Source organism: Panthera pardus, unplaced genomic scaffold, assembly GCF_024362965.1.
Source record: "Panthera pardus isolate Hobbes unplaced genomic scaffold, ASM2436296v1 HiC_scaffold_7, whole genome shotgun sequence".
NCBI classification, from domain to species: Eukaryota; Metazoa; Chordata; class Mammalia; order Carnivora; family Felidae; genus Panthera; species Panthera pardus.
In genome coordinates this window covers 12178829-12197836 of record NW_026527002.1, presented here as the reverse complement: position 1 = coordinate 12197836, position 19008 = coordinate 12178829, and the positions used below count along the sequence as shown (strand labels likewise).

Sequence of the window (19008 nt, the reverse complement as noted above, 5' to 3'; positions counted from 1 at the left end):
TCGGGCAGCCTTCACCGGGCAGGAAGGGCTCCCCCGGGAATTGCTTGAAAGGTTAGCGCCCTGGACGAGCGTGGGCCCTGCGGCTGCGCTGCGCGGCGCCGGTCGCTCCCCTCGTTAATGTCTCAATGCTGCCCCCTGCTGGACCACGGCGCCCCGGCGGCGCCCGCGACCTGAGACCCGCGCTTCCACCGCGCTCGTCTGTCGCGGCCGGCACCTCTGCTGGGGACGAGACCGCCCTGGGGCTTTTGGTTTTGTGCAAAAGCCGCACAACCGAAATTCACCGCCTTTAAGGGCGCCCGGACCTCACCGGATGGGTGCTCAGCTGCTCGTGCCGCGGCGCGGCCGCTTCTGCCCGTTGTCAGGCTGTCGGTGCCCGGAATGAAGAGAAGCCATTGTCGCCAAGGGCTTTTCTCCCCGAAAGGGATTTGCGGATGGAATGGAGATGTGTGTGACCGGGGAGAGGTTTCCTGCACGGAAAAAGCGAGACATCACCCGGTAGGAGAGAGGTCAACCTTGGGCCATATACATATGGATCTTCAGATTCAGGGTCCAGGGTTAAACTCCACTTTGACCCCCAGTTGGGACCCCCGTGGACCAGTCCCTGCCCAGACTCGGGCCCTCCCTCCTAGCCTGCGGCCTTCCTGCCTTCTCAGGCTGCCTTCATGCCGCCGTCTCCACACAGCGGCCCACTGCCTCCGCCTGGTCACCTCCCCACCCTGCCTGTGCCCATCCTCCACTCAAAGCCAAAGAAACCCATATCAAATAATTCTGCTAACATACGGTGCCTCGCGAGGTGCCTGGCACCGGGGTAAGCGTTCGAGAAGTTTTAGCTAGAAATCTAGTTAAATCTGATCGGCCACCCCCTGAGCACTAGTGAACACGCCAAGGGGCTCCCCATCCCTTGGATAAAATTAGTGGGCCTCTGCTTAACTCTCAACTTCCTTTTCAAACATTTTCTCAACCTTTACCAACCAGCAGTGCAACTTCCGGGGGTTCTCCCATGCTTACCCTGTGACTAATCTCTGGCATTGCTAATGCCAGTCCCTTGACCTCGTAGACCCTCTCCTGCCTCTTCTTCACCTGTTTATCAATCTGTTAAGACTCAAGCCTCCCTGAAGGCCAACTGTCTGCTTGGGTGTCTGTCTGCTCTCCATATCTGAGCTTCTTGAATTCCGGGACTGTCTGATTCACCTTTCTATCCCCTAGAGTTCACACAGTTCCTGGTTAGCATGACCGGGACTCCCCGCATGTTCATTGCATGAGTGAATGAATGAGCCAGAAAAGAATGCACAAGTAAGAGAGGGTCCCAGAAGCACCTGCCTGCCCTAACCATCACCTTGTACCCGCCAACTGGAGAGTCTTGGGACTGAATCTGCTCCTGCGGGGGCTGGGAAAAACAAGGTATTCATTACCAGCGGGGGGGGGGGGGGGGGGGGGGCCTTTGGTCAGTCAAGTTCACCTGGAACATCACCCCCTTTATATGGTGATGACTAGTCAAACCTGCCTACCTTTGAAAAGGGGCGTTATTTTTAGAGGAGAGAGTAATTCTGGAGACTTGGGAACTTGGCAGGGGACAGATCTGGCAGGAGTAGGGGACTTGAGATGCAGAAGAGCTATATTAGGACAGTGGGTTTATGGGAACAGATGACACTGTGGGAGCTTAATAGAGGGCATCAGAGGAGGGGAAAATCGCCTGAGTACATTGTACATGCCAAGTCCTTCTCAGATTCCTTCTACACCTCATGACAACCACGGAAGATTACTATCTCCATTTTCTCAATAGGAATTGAGGCTTAGACAGTTTGGGTTCCATACCTGATGTCACATAGCAACTAAGTGATAGACCTAAGATTCGAACTCAGGCTACATCACTTCCAAGCCCGTATTTTCCCATTATGTTAACGTTTGCGTTTCTTAAAGAAAGACAAAAGCACCTAGAGCAGGAAGGTACAGACTTCTCACTTCTGAATAAACCAACCCAGCCCTTCTTGAAGATCATCCCCCTCTCTGTCTTAATGGAAAGTACTGGATTTCTGCATCTCCAAAATGTACCCGAAGGAATACTAAGGGTCCCCTATCATTCAGATCCCTTCATAGCTCCCAACCTGGACAAGCCCTAAGTAGAGTGAGGATCAGTCATTGAAGGGTTTCATTTCCCGTCATAGGTAGAAGACATCCACCTTCACCCGCTCCATTTTACTTGGAGACGTGCGATGCTGCCTCATTGATCACACTCTGCCCCAATGTGTTGCACTTCATTAGGCATCAGTAGGATTAAATAGCGGTGAACAAGGGTATCTAATCGATTATTACAATCTCCAGAAAAGAAATGTGAACTCACAGATCACTGCACTTTGATCCAGAAAAACCCAGCCCCGTGTCTCAACTTATATCACAAAATCGTGGTGTTGCAGCAAGCCCGTGAGCCCAGTGGTTGGACCTAAGATTTTGAGTGTGCCACTTCAGCAGGGAAGCCAAGTTTCAAGTCTCCCTTGACACCAACATCCTCCAAATTCCACATGCACCCTATATGACCATCCGGCAATCCTGTATTTGGCAATACTCAGAAATAGTCTAGGAGCAGAGGTCCTCAGGCTTTGGTGTATATCCCAGTCCCTTGAAAGTTTAGTAAGATACAGATCCCTGGGGACACCTGGGTAGCTCAGTCGATTGAGGGCTGACTTCCACTCGGGTCATCATCTCTCAGTTCCTGAGTTGGAGCCCCGCATGGGGCTCTGTGCTGACAGCTCAGAGCCTGCTTTGGATCCTCTGTCACCCTCCCCCCCCCCCAACTCAGCCTCTGCCTCCACTTGCGCTCTTTCAAAAATAAATAAACATTAAGAAAAAAAAGGCGCAGACTCTTGGGCTCCATGATCCTCAATTTCTAAGAATCCAAGAATTTTGATTTCCAACCAATTGCCAAGTAACACTGATGCTGTTGGTCAGAGGTTCATACTTTGAGAACCACTGTGCCAGAGCATCAGCTGAAAGAGCCCAGGGGAGTAAGAGCCTGCTCTGGACCTCTGTCTGAGTATCCTGAGCATCTCCACCTCTACTAGAGTTTTCTTTTGCAGAACCGATTTTTAGCACACCATCCTTTAGCTTCGGCTCACCAATTCTACACTTGCAGAACGTTCCAGAGGCCTCTAGATGGGTTAGGACCCACTTGGTGTAAGTGACAGAAAGCCTGGCTCTGATTGACTAAAGAAAAATAAAAAGAAATGTATTGGTTCCAAGAGTGAGAAGCCCAGACCTGGCTTGACCAGGGCTCAAATAATGTGACTCGAACCATGTTTCCTTTCTACATCTCTCCTTTCTCTCGCTGTCTCTCCTCTCTCCCTTGCTCCTTCACATTTTCTCCTTTATCAAAAATCCTCTTCATGTGAGTCTAAAGATGCCCACCTGAAGCTATAGCGCTGGCAAATTCTTCCATTAGAATCGTTCCCAGGATTCCCAGCATAAATCTCGATGTTTTCGATGGCTTCTCATTGACACAAATTGAATCAAGGGCTCACCCCAAACCAATTACTAGTTTATGGGCAGGAAAATGCAATTCACATTAGGCCTAAATAACCTGCTCCACTCTTGATCCCAGGACAAATCACAGGGGTGAGGAAGGGGACAGGAACATGGACAATGCATCTATTTGCTGACTGTGTGGTTGGATTTGCATCATTCACTATGCTAACGACAGGTAGCTCCACTGTGCACCCAGCCGCCTGCTGAACATCTCCAGCCAAACATCTCATAAACACCTCAAAGGCACCATGTCTAACACTACGGACAACTGAACTCATTATCTCTACCTTTCTTTCTTTCCTTCCTAGCCCCCCAAACCCAACCACCTCAACCAAAACAAAAGCACTTCTGTACAGCACCACGACGTACCTGGTCACCCAGTTTAGAACTCTACAGCCATCATTCTCTCCTCTCCCTAGCATTCCACAGCTGGCCACGAGACCCTCTTATGTTCACCTCTTGCATTCTAGACATGCTCTTGACCCATCCCCATGATCAGTGCCTAATCCCAACTATCATCGCTAAGACTCCCCATTGCAATGGCGTCTTAAAACTGGCTTCACAAATTCCCATCTTGCCCCTTCCCAATCCATCCAACATATTTCGGATACACAGCTATCACTACGTTACTCCTCCACCTGAAGCCCTTCAGGGTATTGTTTCATTCACAGGATGGCATCCTGTGTGTCATGAAAGGTCCCCCATGACCAGGCCCCTGCCTGACTACTTGGGTCCTGCTGCTCCCACCTTACCTTCTATGTCTAATCATAAAGAACTACTTGCAACTTCAAGAAACCTCTGTTATTCTATACGGTCATGCCTTTGTATTTGCCTTGCCTTCTGCCTGGACGTCTATGCCCTTCTGGCCACTCGGCTGATTTATACTCATTCTTCAAGCCCCAACTCGGCCACTCGTGTCTTCTGAGACTTCCCTGGCCCTAGCTCCTGTGCCCTCCTGTACCTGCTGATGAGTCCTTCCTTTGTGCCACCTCCATATCTTTTGGCATCTGTCTCACAATGGCCATGTATGTAACTCCGCTGAAATTATTTGCTTTCTTGTCTACCTTCCCTATGGGCTGAGAGCTCCCTGAGAGCAATATCTCTCGGTGTCCCCCGAACCAAGCACAGCATCTGGGCCTTGGCTCATGCTTCAGACATTAATAAACACTCTAACCTCTGGGTGAGTGGAACTCACCCGCCGTGCAACAGAAGTACACGAGTTCTTGCTGGACTCCGACATGGGCAGTTCTCCAATTCCTTAATGCTTCTCATTGAAAGACAGATGTCACTCGGGCCTTTGCAAGAAGGAAGGCCAGTCCTGCATGAGGCCCTCCCCACGAAAGCTTCATCTCAGGCCTGGCTAAACGACAGCCGCAGGATGGTACATCACCCTGTTAGGTGAAACCAAATGGCCTGCGTCACCTCACGCTGATGACACTGTGTGTGCGTTCTCGGCCACCCGCTCCCGTATCATTTTACTTGTGGGAGTCAGGCATCATGTTCCAGTAGGGGACACCGCAGCCCCCTGTCACTCGGCAGCTAACCCAGGCACACAGCCTGTCCTCGGGGCATCCGAGGCTTCGGGCTGGCTGAGCAGCCTCTAGTCCCAGGACAGCCCCGAGTCAGTCGCGGATGCCCCATTACTAAGTAAGCCCAGGGCACGAGTTGTTCCTCTGATAAAGAATGACAAATAGGCCTGAGCTTTGCAACTCAGACAAGTGCTACAAGACGCTGATGTCTCTGATGGAAGGAAGGACACAGACAGGCGTTCTCATTTCCTTTTTGTGAAAACTGGGGCACCTGCTGCTTGGAGGCAGGTGTCTGCAAAAGCCAAAAACCCCGCCCACTGTAGCCGGCCTCGGCACCCCTCCTGGGCCCAAGTTGTTTCAGGACTGTGATTCTCCAACTTCTGGAGCTTTCCAGCACACCTTTCCAGGCCTGGCCTGAGGAGAACAGTCCTGAGTCTCGGGCTGCAGGCTGCCCCTACTCCCACCTCCAGTGTCACTTTCCATCACCACCAGCAACCCCTCCCAGAGAGGTCTCTTTCCAAAGGACCCCAGGCAAGAAGACGGAGCGAGGTTAGGGCCGTTTCCTCACATCTTGTTTTACCTTCCAAAAAAAAGAACAAAATAAATCTCTGTGTAACTGAAAGTCAATGAATGACAACACCATAAAGATGAACGCTCTTTGACAGCTCGAGCCTCCCTGTTACTCAGTGCAGGTGCTATTTTGGCGGGCAGTACGATTCTTTTTTGCGTGAGTGTCAAGATACAGCAGATCGTTCAGCATTCATGACCTCGGCCGGAGACGTGCCAGAGACACCCCCACCCAGTCACTGCCGCAATCAGATTACCCCTTCTCACACTCAAATGCCCCCTGGAGTTTTAGGGGGAAGAGCCCCTTGTTAAGAGACAAGACCTTCAGGAAATCGCCTACCAATGACGTTTATGCAGGTTTCAAAACCACCAGGCCATATTCACTCACATTTTTCCAGGCTGAGAATAAGTGTGGTCCACCAGCAGAAATCCGTTCCCAGAACCCACGCTCTCTCTTTGTTCTCTTACCCATTCATTCCTTTGATGAGGATCTTTATTTAAAAAGGAAAAAAAATATGTGTGGATTCTAAAAGGTAAAACTCACTTAAGTCTTGTTCTGCGAACAGTGATGGTTAAGAAACAATCTGTGCAGGCCCAGAGATAAGGAAGTTCTCTGCATCAAGTAAATGCCCTTTGCTAACCCAAATTTCCTCTTTCCCAGTAACAAAGCCTCGGTGCTCACACTCCCCTAAGCCATAACCAAGTGCCCTTTCCCTCAGCCCCTTATTCCCATCACCTCCCAGCCAAAGTTCCTTCCTTCCTATTCCTTGTGAAAGTCACATTGTGCTCTACCCTGTCAGCCAGGTTCAACCACAGTGTGTTCCTGGGCCAATACCGCCCCTCAACCCCAAGCAGCTGATGAATTTACCCCACACTTCTGCAAACCTCTCTTGGTGTTCGCCAGTCAATCCATGCCTGCGTCACCGGCCTCCTGGACCGTCGCAGCCGCCTCATGGCTGCTGCTGCTGTCGGCCGTCTCCTCCCCATCCTGAATCACTCTCCCCCACTGCTATCAGAACGAACTTCCTAAAAGGCAAACACGATCGGGTCCCAGATCCCTGCTGTCGAATTGTACACACGCTGTTGTGATGGTGATATCCAATCCTGGGTCACGGACGGGAACAGCACCCCCCACCGAAGCCAGAGGACAACGTGGGGCCATCAGAGGGGGCATAAGGTGCTAAATAGCCATTGTGGGGGGCTCTGGCCTAAGCTCTGGGCACAACAGCCTTATATACACCTATCCCTGAGTGTGCAGGTGGGCACATCCAGAGCTAATCTGGAAGTAGAAAAGGACCCGGGACAGTCAGGTCTAAAATGGGACTTTCTAACTGTATGAGGAGTGAAATTGTTATGATGTGATGTACCGTATCTGGAATTTTAGAAACATCGTAAGCTTCCCTGGCACTGATTTTCCAGAGAAAGGAGAAGGACCTGCGTGAACGCTAAGGAACCCCATAGAAACTACCTTCCAGTCTTTGGAGAGAATTCCAATATTCCTTCCCTCAGCGGCTGAAGGGCACTGGGGACACTGTGGCCTCTACATTTTCAGACTCTTGACCTGGAGCCTTCTAATACTTTTCAGAAAATGTTCTCTACCTCTGCCTTCTGTCACCCAATCAGGCAGTTATTTGAATATATGTGACTGCCTTTTAACGAAATCGTATGTACAAATAGAATGAAACAAAGCAAAACAAATGCTAAACTAATTATATTTTAGAAACATATTTCCTCACTCAAGATGCCAAGTTATAATTCATTCTGTTGGCTTCAAATCTATTTGGCTTAAGAGCTCTTTTGATTGATGACAGATATGTGAACTAATTCATTATATATTCATTCATTCATTCTGTTACTCTTTATTAACTGTCTGTAGAATGCTTGGCATGAATTGGGCCGATCTGATATGCACAAAGCCTCCATATTATTCATGCTATGTCACAGAATATACTGATCTACTGTGGAACTTTACAATATATATGTCCCTTTTAATTCTTTAGGCCAATGGCCCATCAGGACAATTTTTTAAAAGCATGCACTTAAAGTCAAATCCAAAGGATAGATTAACATTGTCTTGGAGAAGTGTGATACTTTAAAAATATGCCTGCAAATTGTTTGACATTCCTATCATCGAGAGGCGTCAGTCTGTATCCACTCTCCTTGAACCTGGACCAGCCTTAGTGCCTGGCTGACCCACAGAGTTTGACAGAAACGGCTCTACAGGACTTCTAAGTCTGTGTCATGGGCGCCAAGAGGTTTTTACCTGGGTTCTCTGCAGTGTGCACACTGAACCCTAAAGTCTCTGTGTACCAAGTTCTACCACCTAGAGACCACTATTCTGTGAAGAAGGCCAAGCCAGCCTGGAGACCACAGCAGAGGCTCTGAGACCGGACGTAGGGAGATAGGGATATCAGTACAGGACCCACTCTCCAGCCTTCCACTGTCCAGGATCAGCTACGGTCTGATGACAACCATTTGGTAGGCCCAGAGACAATCAGCCTAGCTGAGGCTTCCTGAACTCCCAACCTTTGGAACTAGTGATGGATTATAACGTGATTGTAGTTGTTAGACATCATCAAGTTTGGGAATGGTTTGTTACACAGCTATAGATAACTGATACAGGAGGAAAGGGAAGATTTTTGATATGAATCCCCACTGCTATCATCAGGAGTGATCCAAAAAGCTATTTTCTACTAGCTGGAACAAAATAAACCCCATTCTCTTCTTATATTTGAACATCTATTTCTCTGAGTGTTAATGTTTCTTGTACCCTTAAGTAATATTGGACATCCCTATCCATGCTTTCTACCTAAGATCAATTACTGATAGAGACTCCAACTTGCTTACATGTTAAGAAGAGACAGAGTTAAAGGGGGAAGCAGTAACCACAGCTTTAACCAACTTGTAAATGTCAGGATCCCTGCAAGGGAAGGACAAAGAACACCAAAAACATTTTTCCCTCCACTCAGTAGCTGTAGAGCAGGAGCCCAAATCAACGTTCTGTAATTGTCACACAACTTAAGTGGCCAAACTTCACTCATCCACAGGGAGAGTTTCCATTCTGCTTCCTATTTTCCAAGACAGATCACATGGTAAATCCCTGTTACACTGTGTAGGCTAAAGCAGCCAAGGGTTACAAGCTATACAGTGCCATGTAGCTACGAACTACTCCGTCTCTCTGTGGCTTGCCTTGCAACAAATGCATCAGCTGAAGGATGGCATTCTAACAGAAACTTGATGTGCTGGAGAAATGGGATCTTCTTGATAAAGAAGTAGGGCTCGCTGAACATCATCCTGGAAAAGGCTGGGCATTATCTAATGAAATAAAAAGGAAACTACTTGGGACACCTGGGGGGCTCAGTTGGTTGGGGGTCCGACTTCGGCTGGGGTCATGGGCTCACGGCTCGTGAGTTCGAGCCCCGTGTCGGGCTCTGTGCTGACAGCTCAGAGCCTGGAGCCTGCTTCGGATTCTGTGTCTCCCTCTCTCTCTACCCCTCCCCCACTCATGCTCTGTCCCTCAAAAATAAATAAACATCAAAAAAAAAAAGGAAGTTGCTCACTCAAGCATCGAGAATCCCAATAACAACATAGGAAAACTATGGAGAGAGCAGTGAAATTACTCTCTCTAAAGAGCCAGGAAAGAAACAACAGTACTGTGAGTTTATTACCTATTCCCACAACATGCTGAGACCAGGTCCACTCTTGTGATGGTAGGAAAATGGACCACCCGAGTCGCTTGCTAGGAGAGGTGTCTATTCAGGAAGCCCCTATTTTCAGGAGTTTGGGCTGGAGAGGGAGAAGGAAGGTACAATACTGGACAAAAATCAAAAGCATATTCATGTTAGCAGTGAAACTACTGAAAGTCAAGCTGGAAAAGAGTCCCTGGCACAGCTTTCGAGCGACCAGAGTACAGACAAAAGAGCACAGGGAAGGCCAGCTTGGTGGCCACTCCAGCACAAATCCTGGGCCGTTTTCCACTCTGGATTCTAGAGTTCATATCATAACTGGTCAGATCAGGGCTTCTCAGTGCAGGACCCTAGAGCAATGAAGGAGATAGAGCCATTGTTAGAAAAAATAATAATAATATGGAGGAAAGGACCCTACGTATGGATGAAAAGATTTCAGAAAAAACACAGACGATAAAAATAAAGCAAAAGACCCAACTCTGGCCAGTTATGACTATAAGAGATTATGAAGTAATTTATTCAAAACACCTGAAAGATGATAAAGAATAGAAACTAACTCATATGCCTACAGAGGAATTTAGGTCTCACTCCTTAGTGCTTAAATGACTTCCTAGAACAAATTAGATCACCATAGTTCTTTCCCTGGATGTATCTGTGCATAAATCTGGTATTACTACCAGGAAGTAGTTTTAGATCTAGGTGATCATATACAGTAAGACCCCCAAAAATTAGATATTTGGTTATGCTGACACCAAAAATCTTGTTTAAAAAAAAAAAAATGACTGGCCACGAGAAATAACAAGTATCGGTGAGGATGTGGAGAAAAGGAAGCCCTCGCGCACTGTCGGTCAAAAGGTAAATTGGTATAGCCACTATAGAAAACAGTATGGTATGGAAGTTCTTCAAAAAACTAAAAATAGAAATACCGCAGGATCCAGTAATTCCACTACTGAGTATTTACTGAAAGGAAATGACAACCCTAATTTGAATAGATCTATGCATCGCTGTGTTTATTGCGACATTATTTACAATAGTCAAGATACAGAGCTACCTAAGTATCCATGATGGATGGATAAGAAGATGTGGTGTGAATACGCAGTGGAATATTACTCAGCCATAAAAAAAGGAGAATGAAATCTTGCCATTTGCAACAACATGGATAGACCTAGAGGGTATTATGCTAAGTGAAACAAGTCAGGGAAAGACAAAACACCATGCGATTTCCCCTCGTATGCGGAATACAGAACGAAACAAAAGAAAAAGAGCAAACAAAGAACAGAAAGAGACCCATACATACAGGGCCACATGGGTGAAGGGGTCTGGGAAGCTTCCGGTTATGGAATGATTAAGTCATGGGATGGAGGACACGGCATGGGGAGTATAGTCAGTGCTATTATAATAACATTGTATGGTGACAGATGTAGAGCGTAGTGTGGAAGTTGTGATCTCTAATGTTGTACGCCTGAAACTAATATAACATTGTGTGTCAACTATACTTCAATTAAAAAAAAATTTTTTTTTAAATAGTGATGAAGCCGGGGCACCTGGGTGGCTCAGTCGCTTAAGTGTCCAACTGCTGCTCAGGTCATGGTCTCGCGGTTCGTGAGTTCCAGCCCCAAATCGGGCTCTCCGCTGTCAGCACAGAGCCTGTTTCGAATCCCTTGTCTCCCTCTCTCTCTCTGCCCCTCCCCTGCCCTCACTCTCTCTCTCTCTCAAAAATAAAATTATAAATAAATAAATAAATAAATAAAGTGCATCCAATAAACATTGTTTTAAATCCTGTTGGCAGAAGCCTAAAGTACAAGTATCTCCCATATTATTAATTGAAATGGTCCTTTAATAGTTATTGTTGGTTTTTGTTATGAAAAATGCTAACAGGATTTATTTCACGTTGTTATAGAACAGACAGTATGTGTCAAGAAAGAATGAGAGGAGAGGATTCTCATTTGAACTTCGTGAGCTATTTGATAATGATTTTCCAGTTGGAATGTACAATGAAAGAAAACTATATCAATCCTCAAGGGTAGTATATATCAGCAATTAATCAATTCAGCTAAAAGAGCCAGTGTGCTATCAACTATATGTACAATATTCCATCAAAGATAATCAGGCATATTCCAGTTAATGATTAATTAAAAATGTAAAAATCATTTTTATATATTTTCTTTATTTTCTCCACTTTACAGATGTCTTATACATGTACATCTGACCCTTAATTCTAAGCTGAATCAGTAATTATTTTTATTTTTATTTTTTTTAATGTTTACCTATTTATTTTGAGAGAGAGAGAGCAGGGGAGGAGCAAAGCGACAGGGGGGAAGAGAATCCCAAGAAGGCTCTGTGCTCTCAGCTTAGAGCTGGACATGGGGCTCTGTCTCATGAAACCATGAGATCATGACCCGAGCTGAAATCAAGAGTCAGACTCTCAACTGACTAAGCTGCCCAGGTGCCCCTGAAACAGTATTTTTTTTTAAAAATGGAGAGAGGTGACTGGTTGCTGAAGTTTTGTTTGCCCAGTGCATTTAGCAACTTTCCTCTGTTTGTTTGTCTCTTTTCAGAAGCTCCTTCCCCCATTCCTTTACTTCTGTACAGTGGTGAAGACGCCATGATCATTTTAAGCCCACCCACAGCCCCACTGGCAGCATACAGGATGGAAAGACATCCCAGGCCAGCCACCAAACCAAACCCAGGGACCCAGTGATTGGTTCAAGAGACACAGATGACCCCAGTGGGTCCTGTCAGAGTTCTCACGCTACTAGTTGGACTCAGAAGGAAAGAGAGCCTTTCTCCTCTTTGGATCATGAATGGTGGGAATGTCAACTCAAGACTTTTCAGCAATTTCGAGAAAGGCTGTATGAAGCAGGAGGAAGAGAATAAATCCAGTATGCAAAGAAAAGACACAGAAACAAGGCTGAGCTGAAAAATGAGAGGAAAAGAGAAAAGATGACAATATTATTTGATCCCTGGATTTGGCCATGCAAATAAGTAAGCCTTTCCCTAGACTTCAAATTAAATGAGTGGGAGTTTCTGGTTCTTGCAATACAAAGAACCCTGATTAATACAATTTATTGGATTATTTAAATATTTCTTTTTTTTTTTTAAAGTAGGTTCCACACCCAACATGGGGCTTGAACTCACAACCCTGAGATCAAGAGTGGCATACTCTACCGACTGAGCCAGCCAGGTGCCCCAGATGATTTTAACATTTCTTTAATACCATCAGTTCCACCGTATACAAAACTGAGGCATTTTACGACTCCACCTTTGTGAAACAATAATGTAAGTAATAATTCAAGTTGCAAAAATAGCAAAGACATTGACCACCTATTACGTCCAAGGTAATGCACGTGTGCACAAAATGACAGAAAAAGGCAAACGCGCCATAGGGCCAGCAAGCCCGGCAGGACAGACCTCCACAAAGTTCACAGCGGGCCCCTGAGGATAGCTTCTAGAGCTTCCATATCAAGGCGATTTCCATTTCTTTGTATGCTTATCTTTCACCTCCAAATCTTCCACAGTAAACTATATTACATCTGGAATCAGAAAAAAAAAATGTCCTTGAAAAAGACTACTCCATTTATCAAACCAACGAGACTATTTCTCATTAATTGTTGTTTTAATATTAATTAAGAGCATTTATATAATGTTGAAAATCAAACTAAAATATATTATCTGTCATAGTATTTCATTTTGTGTGTCTCATAGCTGTGTCTTCCTATTAATCTCCCCAGCATATTTGCATATCTGTTTCTTAAATTCCCCTCACAGAAAACCTCCCTGTGTGCTCAGTAGGAAATTATTCTGACCCTGAAATAAAACAATGGGAGTTCTTTAGATTAGAAAATCCCTTTGGACTGAATTTAAACAAAAGCTGAAAGTTTGTCGCCTGTTGATTTCAACTCTCCCAAGAATAAGAGTCATCTGCCTCTCTCATGTGACACACGGTTCTTTTAATCTTGGGTCTTAAAGGGTGGGGAGGGGGGAAGGTGGTGAAAATCACCAATGTCTTTTGCAGTCAGTTTGAACCCAGTAAGAAAAGAAATATCATCTGGAAGAGACAAACCAAAATGAGGAACCGAATTTACGTAATGTTTTTAGTTTTAGTTTTGAGTAACCCCTTATGGGTAAAACCTGACTCCTCAGCCTGGAAGACTCACTGCATTCCCCATCCCCCTCCCTCCCCCCAGTAGCCCTCACCCCAGCACCAGACCCTGTCACCAGTGTGGGTGCAGCTGCCACCAGCAGGCAGACAGGGATCCAGCCTTTGCAACACCCAAGCAAAGAAAGGGGACGACAATGCGCTCTGGGGTTCTGTCGCCTGGGGTAGAATCTTGAAGTTGTCATTTGGAGTGCGTGACCCTGGGCAAGTTGCTTCGTCTCTGTCAGCCCCAATTTCCTCAACAATCTAGGAATAATAATAGTAAGGACCAAAGAGGTAGGTTGAGATGAGATCAAATGTTCAAGTGCCCAGCCCAATGCCGAAAAATGGTAAGAGCTACGTGATCGTTTGCTATTATTATCAGCCAAGGACTTTCACACACATCATTCACTGTCCTCTCTCGACATTCTCTGATGTTCCCTGCTCCTCTCGTCTCCACGTAAAACCACGTAGGAGGTCCTTACAAGACTTTAAGGCACTTGCTGCATTTACACGTGCCTTTCTCCACTGCAGTAGAAGTTAAGAACAATATAAGACATACCTTATTTATCTTTGTGTGCCCAATGTAGGCATTCTATAATTTGGGGTTTTTTTTTAATTTTTTAAGCCTTTTTTTTTTTTTAGAGAGAGAGAGATGGAGAGAGAGTCTTAACCAGGCTCCACGTTCACCGTGGGGCCCGACACAGGCTCAACCCCACAACCCTGGGATTGTGACCCGAGCCAAAATCAAGAGTTGGACACTCAACCCACTGAGCAATTCAGGTGCCCCAACATTCTGTAATTTTTAAAGAAATGAATGAATGAATGCCTGGCCCTCTAACAGATGAGGAATTTGAGGCTCAGCAACCTCAGCAGCTTCGGCAAGATCCCAAGCTGGTGAGTGCCAGAATCCGGTGATTACATTAAAGGGTCTGGAGGGACAAGAGTTAATATGTGACAGTTTAATGTTTTGAGGGAAATAGACAAGCTTGACTAGAAAGGGAACCAGATAAAGGAGCATTAAAAAAAAAAGAAAGAATTTTGATCAAACATGTGACAATAGCATGCCTCGTTTATAAGAAATGACGGCCTTGTCTGGACACGCACACACCAGTTTTAAAACAAAGAAACGCAGTCCCACTCAGTGAAACAAGTGATTACTTTGGAAATGATTCATCTCATTCCAGGGAACAATAAGCAGCTAATTGTGGAATCTCATATTCAGTTCTTTGCATGTTTTTTAAGACTTCCTTGATCCTGTTGTTTGGTTATGTATTCATTGCTTTAATTCAAACCATTGTTTTAAAACTCACTCAGTGATTTTGAATTTTGGAGTATTGTTCTTTTGAAATGTTTGAAGCAATCTAACCACAAAGGACGGCGATCTCTGTCACTCCCAAACACAAGGATATTTTACTGAAGTTTCAGTGACTTTTTAAGATCTAGTCTCGTCCATCTCTCTCTCTTTTTTTAAGTAGATACGTTTGTGTTTCGAGGGTAAGAGTCTTTTTGTCTCTCTGCCTTTGCTGTTCAAAACCAAAACATTTTTAAATCCATCTTTAAGGCAAGCATCGATTCTTTTTTTTCTTTTTATGTGTTTGGTGCTAAAGGACAGGAGAAGCGATCACCTCTTCCCCTGTTACCCTTGCCCCAACTCTTCTTGTCGGGGTTGATGATCAGGCTGTTCGAAAACAAATGCAGAACCCTAGTGTAAGCACACCATGTGAAGTCTGAGTGGAGGCCAAGGCTGGCCTGCCGAGAGAGCTACGGCCATCCCGTGAGGCCATTTCTTCGTGGGGTGGAGCCCATGAACATGGATTGATCTGAAATTATTAAACTATGAAAGAACGACCCAAGTCAGCATGCCATACTCCTTCTCAATCTTTTGGAGGAAAGTTTCTTGTTACAAGAATAATGAAAAAAAGGACAAATATTTTGTTATCTTGAAAGCATGGAAAAACATTTTGAGATTTTAAAATTTTTCTGCAAACCATCTTCAGCTACAAAATGGAAATTTGGGGCACAATTTGAAAACTCCTGCATATGCTTTTTAGCTTAACAGAGTAAAAAATGCCTTTGTTGTAACTTTTTCAGTCGTAAAAAGTCAAAATGATTTTTACTCTAAATCAGGGAAAAAGGCAACTTGACAGTGGTTATAAAGTTACTGATGGACTTACTTTAAAATGTTTTAATGTTTTCTAGAAAAGAAGGTCCAAACTATGAAACGTTTTAAAGCACCAGATCTCTCTTTTTGTTTTCATGAGTTTATGAAAAGCAGGCCAAAACTTAAAAACTGAAGAACCCATGAACATTAACAGTGAACATAGAAAGTTACATTTTCTTTTTCTTTAGAGACTTTTTTTAAAGTGTATTTATTTATTTAAAACTTTTTTAGTGTTTATTTATTTTTGAGAGAGAGAGAAACAGAGCGCGAGCAGGGGAGGGGCAGAGAGAGAGGGAGACACAGTATCTGAAGCAGGCTCCAGGCTCTGAGCCGTCAGCACAGAGCCTGACACAGGGCTCGAACTCACAAACTGTCAGATCATGACCTGAGACAAAGTCGGGCGCCTCACCGACTGAGCCACCCAGGCGCCCCATAAAGTGTTTTGGTTTATTTTTGAAGGGCGCGAGCAGGGGAGGAGCAGAAAGAGAGGGGGACAGAAGATCTGAAGAGGGTTCTGTGCTAGAACAGTGAGCCAGATGTGGCCTCAAACTCACAAATCCTGAGATCATGACCTGAGCCATAGTCGGTGGCTCAACTGACCAAGCTATCCGGGTGCCCTGAAAGTTATATTTTCTGTGCTTAATCACAGAGTCAGGCATCCTTTTTCAGCAAAGGAGCCAGACATCCGGGAAACAGCTGAAGCTGGTCCAAAGCCTCTCTCCTCTCAGGAAGTATGTTGTGGGTCCCCTGGGGCTAATGCTAATGCTTGCTTCATCACTTTCAAAACGTTCTGAAAATTCAAAAGACCAACTTGTCACCCTTTCATGTGGTCTTTCATGACTTGGTTTGCTGGGTTTTGTTTTTTTCTTAATATAAGCCAATGGCCTCGTGTTGTAGAAAATGGATACGTGGGATACAGTAAGAAAGATAGCCAAACACCGAATTCGCAAAGACTTACCACTAGGTTACCAGAAAAAAAACCTATTTGATATAATTCTTTGCAAGCCCTTTTCCTGGCCTGAAGGCAAGCCCCTTACCTGAAGGGGGAAGAATCAGAATTTTGCCACAACTGCAAGGATCCTGAGTGTGGTGCTTACTTAGTCCCTACTCCAGCCAGTGGTGGTGCTGTCATCCAAGAGGGCTGCAGTAACCAGGGCTCTCGACAAAACCCTACCAATATCTTTACTATAGTCTTTCCCCTTCCTTTGCTCTGGACTTATAAACTGAGACAGTGTTAGAGTAACTAAATCAGCTCATTCTACCTGGGTCATAATTTTTAAGTCACATCTACCAGCAATAGACCGAAACAGATCCATTTTACTGCTGCAGAAAGTGGCTTTACACACTTCAGAGGGTTTTATAGTTAAATCTGAAGACATTTTCATCAAGTTCACTGTTTTGTTTTGTTTTGTTTTGTTTAGTTATGGGAATTAAAAATTTTTTTTGTTTTAATGTTTATTTTTCAGAGAGCGAGAGCAAGCAGGGGAGGGGCAAAGAGAGAGAGAGAGAGGGAGGGAGAAAGAGAATCCCAAGCAGGCTCTGAGCCATCAGCACAGAGCCTGATGCAAGGCTCAATCTCACAAACTGTGAGAGCATGACCTGAGCCGAAGTCAAGAGTTGGACACCTAACTGACTGAGCCACGCAGGTATCCCTGCTTATGGGAATTTTAATGCCCCAATTAGTTCTGAGTCTTTACTTTCCACCACGTTGAGTCTTACTATTGTATTTTAGCATCTTAATTTGACTGATATTCTTTTCTTCTGGCAGGCAACACTTCCAATATGAATAGTTGGCACTATGCATCTTTTTATTTGTCCATGGCTCTTTCAAGAATTTCTGTTTTGTGCTACCCTAAGCAAGCGTGAGCCATAGAATGCACACACAGCTGCATATGTCTGTGTGTAGGCGAGCACGTTTCCATCATGATCTGCCCTGCTGTGTCTGTGTACATTTGCTTTGACAGGCAGCAAAGAACATTCTTGAAGTGTTCGGCATTTCTCTTTGATTTCACAGGCCACAGTATCTGTTCACTTAAGTGTTGATTCTTCTACAAAATCCTGATGAACTGAGACATAATTACAAAGTCTATACGATAGTTTTATTTCCTGGAACATGGCTATATTCATCTGGGAGTGTGAAAAGACATACATGTTTTAGTGATTCTTCCTGGAACACACACACACATACACACACACAGAGTAAATCTAATAGTTGAAATGATAAAAGCTGCCATTTTTCTAACCTTTACTCAATGCCATTGTACTAAATGCTTTGCACACAGTATCTCATTTAGATTCACAACAGTGGTGAAAGAAAATTAGCTATTACCCACCCCATTTTATTAATGGTTTTTATAGTAATTCTTCCAAAGTCATACAGAAGTAAGTACCAGAACTACGTTTTGAGCCCGGAGCTCTGTCCTGCCAAAGCCTGTGCCCTTAAACACTGGGCATTGATGGCTCCTCTACAAAGGGCTGCTTCCAAATATGTCTGCCGCAAAACTCGGTACAGTCATTTTAGTAACTTACCACACCCAGCATGCATGCACCTTGCACGGTTGAAAATGACAATCCAGAAAGCTGCATTGTGGTTTCAAGAGAGTGAAGAGATTTTTCAAATCTTCCGGCACCATCTCACGTGGACATGAAAACACTGGAAGCTTTTTGTTTTTATTTTTGTAGGTTGGTTTTTAATATGGATTTTGAATGTAGCATTCAGTGACTAGAGAATGTTACTTCGAACATACAGAAACAAAAGGTGAATCCGGAGGTGTGAGAGGGCTGAGCTAGGGAAGATTTCATTTACTTTCTTTTAATGTTTGTAGATATCTCATATACCAAAAATTATTTTGGCCATTCTAGAACTCTTGGTAAATACATGTTTCGTATTCAGCCATTTCTTTTTAACCTCAGAATGGTGTATTTGGTGATAATTTCGACATTTGGCCTCAAAGGAGAAGACATTGGTTTGGCCATGACATTAAGTTTAGCAGTACAAAAAAACTACTTGATCGTTGAATTTTTTTTCTTTCGGAGCATTACATGCAAGAGTGGCTTTACTTAGGAATCTGATATTTCTTCACATCATTTCTGTTAAAGTCACTATGTCGGAGCATTTGTATAAGAGGCTCTGTCCGTTCAAAATTCAGAGGGCTTGTTGGGCAACTTGCTGGAATGATTCTTTACTGAATTCACGTGGAAATTTCTGCCATTTCATTGCATTTCTATGGGTCAGGTTGGTCCTACCAAAGCACTATAAACTCTCATAAAGCAAGTGGGACTTTGAGTGGACAAAGCAAGGGTCGACCAACTGGTTGGCCAGTCATTGCTCTGTGACCCGCGAGCTGAGAAGGGTTTTACATTTTTAAATAATTGAAAAGAAACAAAGAAGAAGAATATTTGGTG

General features: G+C 44.7%; 1 long non-coding RNA gene across 1 annotated transcript; it reads left to right on the top strand.

Moving 5' to 3' along the window:
- Positions 1-259: 259 nt before the first annotated feature.
- Positions 260-12989, top strand: LOC109250264 (uncharacterized). Its single transcript, XR_002072955.2, has 2 exons — positions 260-495; positions 11860-12989. It is a non-coding gene; the product is annotated as an uncharacterized LOC109250264 (long non-coding RNA).
- The last annotated feature ends 6019 nt before the right edge of the window (positions 12990-19008 follow it).